This window comes from Teleopsis dalmanni, chromosome 2, assembly GCF_002237135.1.
Source record: "Teleopsis dalmanni isolate 2A chromosome 2, ASM223713v2, whole genome shotgun sequence".
NCBI classification, from domain to species: Eukaryota; Metazoa; Arthropoda; class Insecta; order Diptera; family Diopsidae; genus Teleopsis; species Teleopsis dalmanni.
Window position 1 is genome coordinate 145,842,119 of NC_051847.1, and position 6,773 is coordinate 145,848,891.

The 6,773-nt window shown below is 24.6% G+C and overlaps 1 protein-coding gene across 1 annotated transcript in view; it reads left to right on the plus strand.

The window, feature by feature from the left end:
- The window catches only part of LOC119685136 (extracellular sulfatase SULF-1 homolog), a 163,110-nt gene that overhangs the window by 70,561 nt on the left and 85,776 nt on the right, over positions 1 to 6,773 (plus strand). The gene's annotated exons all lie outside the window — the stretch shown is intronic.

A 6,773-nucleotide genomic window follows, 5' to 3' on the forward strand; every position in this document is an offset into this window, starting at 1 on the left:
CTGCAAATTAGCTTAATCGAAAGAGGACACTTCAAACTTTCATTTAATGTATTCATATATATAGATTGGTCGATTAACTTAAAAGTTATTGAGTGCCAAAGTTCAAAAACTAATTTTCTTTGATACAAAATAATTTATATCTTTAAAAGCAGAGATACCATTTTTCTGCAAATTAGCTTAATCGAAAGAGGACACTTCTAGCTTTCAGTTGATGTAATAATATTTATAGATTGGTCGATTAACTTAAAAGTAATCGAGTGCCAAAGTTCAGAAACTAATTTTCTTTGAAAAGAAAAACCTTTTATTATAAAATTTTAGTACAGAATAAACTTTGAATATAATACACTAATTATTACAATTATTTAAAAAAAATAGAATATTCACATATTAATTATAATTAATTCAAATGTGCGCTTACTTATTTATGCACAACAGTTGAAATTGCATTGATAAGTGTGGGATATTAAATATCAAAATAGTTATCGTCGAACAGTTGAAATTGCACTGATGAAAAAGGGAAATGTAATGTCAAAATATAGTTAGCGTCGATTTCTTATTACGATGTTATTTCAAGTTTTATTTAATTAAAACATTATTATTTAATTAAAAACTATGAAATAAAAGACATATAACAGTAAAAAATATGTTTAGTTTTCTAAATAAACTTAGTTTTTATATAGTATAGAGCAAATTTTCTTTAAAAATGGAAAGCAAAAATTTGTAAAAACGAGGTTGCATTACAAAATTAATTATATCTTTAAAAGCAGAGGTACCATTTTTCTGCAAATTAGCTTAATCGAAAGAAGACACTTCTAGCTTTCATTTGATGTATTCATATATATAGATTGGTCGATTAACTTAAAAGTTATTGAGTGCCAAAGTTCAAAAACTAATTTTCTTTGATACAAAATTAATTATATCTTTAAAAGCAGAGATACCATTTTTCCGCAAATTAGCTTAATCGAAAGAGGACACTTCTAGCTTTCATTTGATGTAATAATATTCATAGATTGGTCGATTAACTTAAAAGTTATTGAGTGCCAAAGTTCAGAAACTAATTTTCTTTGAAAAGAAAAACCTTTTATCTTAAAAAATCATATACCAGAGGACAGAAAAATTTTAGTACAGAATAAACTTTGAATATAATACACTAATTATTACAATTATTTAAAAAAAATAGAATATTCACATATTAATTATAATTAATTCAAATGTGCGCTTACTTATTTATGCACAACAGTTGAAATTGCATTGATAAGTGTGGGATATTAAATGTCAAAATAGTTAGCGTCGAATTTTTATTAAACTTGCTACTTCTAAGATATTATGTAAATAAAAAGCTAGAATTTTTTTAAGACGATTGATATATAATATTATATATCTTACTCGATCAACAAATTAGGTATAATTAACTTAAAAATGTACTCATTTTAGCCTGCACTATCGATACGTTTGTAAAAAATTTTGCAATCAGCTGATTGCATTCTTGCGTAAAAACTGTAAACAAAGTAAATCAAAGTAGAAAAATTGTAAATATATCTTGGAATTAATAAAAAAAGCTATATATAAAACTCTTCAGAAAAATGATATAATCTTATTCAATATTATTGACAAAATTAATTGAAAAAACAATCATTATAAAACATTGTTTGGATTAATCGCCTTTAAAATATTAATTGTTCATTGATATGTTTTTCTCTGACAAAGTGCTCTTATTTGTAAGAAACCCAAAATGCAAATAATTTTCCATAGTGATGAGGAACAAAAGAAAATTCTTATCAGAAAAGCAGAAAAATTTGTTTTAATAATTTAATAATATGAATTTTTAAGAATGTATAATTATATTATAGGATATATTAATGTACCATAAGTATAATGAAATAAGTCTACCTTATGGTACATTACGCTGTAGAAGCGTATATTAGAGAAAACGTAATTATTTTTTATTTTATTTATTTATTTTATAACAGTAGCGGACTTTTAGTTTCATGTTTCTGGAAAAAAGATGCAGTAGTTGATTTAATTATAAAGCGTGAAATATTGTTTTTTTATTGTTTAAAATTTTTATTATATAAATGCAATTGTTTTCATATATAAACGGAAGTATGTTTATTAAAAAATGCATATATATTGCATTTTATTTAACTGTTACATGCAATTAAAATTCCTTTGAAATTTTTAGTAACACATTATTTTTCGCTCTCTATTAAATTTAGCATACTGAACATGAGCATCAATAATTGTATGTGTTTTAACTCTTATGATTTAAATTAACCAATAGATAATCAAATCGCTTTTACAGTTTATGTCGCCATTGCAACGCGTCGCAATTTAAGTTCATGGTACAGTGCTGGCACACTGACGCAAACTAAAGCGCATGAAATGCAGATTACATTTGAAGTTTATGTAATATATTATGCATTAAAGTAAAATAAGTGAATATGATTAGAATAATGTAATAGATCTAATATATTTTATAATGTAACATATTTTATTGTTATAAAAGAGGATGTAAATTTTAATAGAATTTTAATATAATCAAATAATTCATGAGTATTATTGAAAGAGTAGTCTCAATATGCATTTTTTAATATACATATTTTCATTTATATGTATATGAAAACAATTACATTTACAGTTTGTCAACATTGTGTTTGCAATTTTGCAATTTCTTATTTTTAACGGGACAGAATACCGTTAGATGAGTCTGAGTTTTTCTGTTTGTTATAATATTCTGCAAAAACTGTTCAGTTTCTTTGTTATTTAATAAGTAGAGTGTTTTAAGTGAAGGAATAACTAGAACGCACGTGATTAAATATGCCAGGTAAAAGAACAATTAAGAACAATATGTAATATCATAAACAGAGCAGAAAATGAGGATTGTATTAGTTAAAAACCATCAGGCCACCGTATTAAACCATTGTCTGATCGCCATTAAAGAAGAGTATTGCAAACAATTGATAAAAATCCTTGAATTTCCATAAGATCATTGGCATTAAGTCTGGAGAAGCTATTTAATATTGTTGTTAGTCACAAGGCCATAAGAAAAGTGCTATTACAAAACATTTATTCTTCGATAGTTGCACGTAACACACCGTTGTTATCTGTTCAAAAAATTGAAAAACGATTTCAGTTTGCTAGCGCACATTTAAGATATGATTCAGAGTACTAAGATGATGTGATTTTTATTATTATATTTTATTATTATATTTATTATTATTTGAATTTGTTCCTTTTCCTGGCATATTTAATCACGTGCGTTCTAGTTATTCCTTCACTTAAAACACTCTACTTATTAAATAACAAAGAAACTGAACAGTTTTTGCAGAATATTATAACAAACAGAAAAACTCAGACTCATCTAACGGTATTCTGTCCCGTTAAAAATAAGAAATTGCAAAATTGCAAACACAATGTTGACAAACTGTAAATGTAATTGTTTTCATATACATATAAATGAAAATATGTATATTAAAAAATGCATATTGAGACTACTCTTTCAATAATACTCATGAATTATTTGATTATATTAAAATTCTATTAAAATTTACATCTTCTTTTATAACAATAAAATATGTTACATTATAAAATATATTAGATCTATTACATTATTCTAATCATATTCACTTATTTTACTTTAATGCATAATATATTACATAAACTTCAAATGTAATCTGCATTTCATGCGCTTTAGTTTGCGTCAGTGTGCCAGCACTGTACCATGAACTTAAATTGCGACGCGTTGCAATAGCGACATAAACTGTAAAAGCGATTTGATTATCTATTGGTTAATTTAAATCATAAGAGTTAAAACACATACAATTATTGATGCTCATGTTCAGTATGCTAAATTTAATAGAGAGCGAAATATAGGACGTGTGCGAGTTAGGCTAAGTTGATGCTAAACCAAATGGGAAATTTTTTGGGATTTTTTTGCTCTGCACACATTTAGCCATTTATCAACACGTACCGACACATCACTACATTATCGGCACAACTTAGAATTTCCCTAATTTAGAACGCAACTTAGCCTAACTCGCACACGACCATAATGTGTTACTAAAAATTTCAAAGGAATTTTAATTGCATGTAACAGTTAAATAAAATGCAATATATATGCATTTTTTAATAAACATACTTCCGTTTATATATGAAAACAATTGCATTTATATAATAAAAATTTTAAACAATAAAAAAACAATCTTTCACGCTTTATAATTAAATCAACTACTGCATCTTTTTTCCAGAAACATGAAACTAAAAGTCCGCTACTGTTATAAAATAAATAAATAAAATAAAAAATAATTACGTTTTCTCTAATATACGCTTCTACAGCGTAATGTACCATAAGGTAGACTTATTTCATTATACTTATGGTACATTAATATATCCTATAATATAATTATACATTCTTAAAAATTCATATTATTAAATTATTAAAACAAATTTTTCTGCTTTTCTGATAAGAATTTTCTTTTGTTCGTCATCACTATGGAAAATTATTTGCATTTTGGGTTTCTTACAAATAAGAGCACTTTGTCAGAGAAAAACATATCAATGAACAATTAATATTTTAAAGGCGATTAATCCAAACAATGTTTTATAATGATTGTTTTTTCAATTAATTTTGTCAATAATATTGAATAAGATTATATCATTTTTCTGAAGAGTTTTATATATAGCTTTTTTATTAATTCCAAGATATATTTACAATTTTTCTACTTTGATTTACTTTGTTTACAGTTTCTACGCAAGAATGCAATCAGCTGATTGCAATATTTTTTACAAACGTATCGATAGTGCAGGCTAAAATGAGTACATTTTTAAGTTAATTATACCTAATTTGTTGATCGAGTAAGATATATAATATTATATATCAATCGTCTTAAAAAAATTCTAGCTTTTTATTTACATAATATCTTAGAAGTAGCAAGTTTAATAAAAATTCGACGCTAACTATTTTGACATTTAATATCCCACACTTATCAATGCAATTTCAACTGTTGTGCATAAATAAGTAAGCGCACATTTAAATTAATTATAATTAATATGTGAATATTCTATTTTTTTTTTAATTATTGTAATAATTAGTGTATTATATTCAAAGTTTATTCTGTACTAAAATTTTTCTGACTTCGGTATATGATTTTTTAAGATAAAAGGTTTTTCTTTTCAAAGAAAATTTGTTTCTGAACTTTGGCACTCAATAACTTTTAAGCTAATCGACCAATCTATTAATATGAATACATCAAATGAAAGCTAGAAGTGTCCTCTTTCGATTAAGCTAATTTGCAGAAGTATGGTATCTCTGCTTTTAAAGATATAAATTATTTTGTATCAAAGAAAATTAGTTTTTGAACTTTGGCACTCAATAACTTTTAAGTTAATCAACCAATCTATGAATATGAATACATCAAATGAAAGCTAGAAGTGTCCTCTTTCGATTAAGCTAATTTGCAGAAAAATAGTATCTCTGCTTTTAAAGATATAATTAATTTTGTAATGCAACCTCGTTTTTACAAATGTTTGCTTTCCATTTTTAAAGAAAATTTGCTCTATACTATATAAAAACTAAGTATATTTAGAAAACCAAACATATTTTTTACTGTTATCTGTCTTTTATTTCATAGTTTTTAATTAAATAATAATGTTTTAAGTAATTAAAACTTGAAATAACATCGTAATATGAAATCGACGCTAACTATATTTTGACATTACATTTCCCTTTTTCATCAGTGCAATTTCAACTGTTCGACGATAACTATATTTTGACATTTAATAATATCCCACACTTATCAATGCAATTTCAACTGTTGTGCATAAATAAATAAGCGCACATTTGAATTAATTATAATTAATATGTGAATATTCTATTTTTTTTAAATAATTGTAATAATTAGTGTTTTATATTCAAAGTTTATTCTGTACTAAAATTTTTCTGACTTCTGGTATATGATTTTTTAAGATAAAAGGTTTTTCTTTTCAAAGAAAATTTGTTTCTGAACTTTGGCACTCAATAACTTTTAAGTTAATCGACCAATATATAAATATTATTACATCAAATGAAAGCTTGATGTGTCCTCTTTCGATTAAGCTAATTTGCAGAAAAATGGTATCTCTGCTTTTAAAGATATAATTAATTTTGTATCAAAGAAAATTAGTTTTTGAACTTTGGCACTCAATAACTTTTAAGTTAATCGACCAATCTATATATATGAATACATCAAATGAAAGCTAGAAGTGTCTTCTTTCGATTAAGCTAATTTGTAGAAAAATGGTACCTCTGCTTTTAAAGATATAATTAATTTTGTAATGCAACCTCGTTTTTACAAATATTTGCTTTCCATTTTTAAAGAAAATTTGCTCTATACTATATAAAAACTGAGTATATTTAGAAAACCAAACATATTTTTTACTGTTATATGTCTTTTATTTCATAGTTTTTAATTAAATAATAATGTTTTAATTAATTAAAATTTGAAATGACATCGTAATAAAAAATCGACGCTAACTATATTTTGACATTAAATTTCCCAAATTTATCATCAATGCAAATTAAACTGTTTTGCATTCACAAGTTAGCGCATAATTTAATTAATTTTATTTAATTTGTTAATCGAACAATATATATAATATTAGACATTAATTGGCTTAGAAAAATTCTAGTTTTTTGTTCAAATAATATCTTAGATGCAATAATCTTAATAAAAATTCGACGCTAACTATATTTTGATATTTAATATCCCACATATATCATTAACGCAATTTCAACT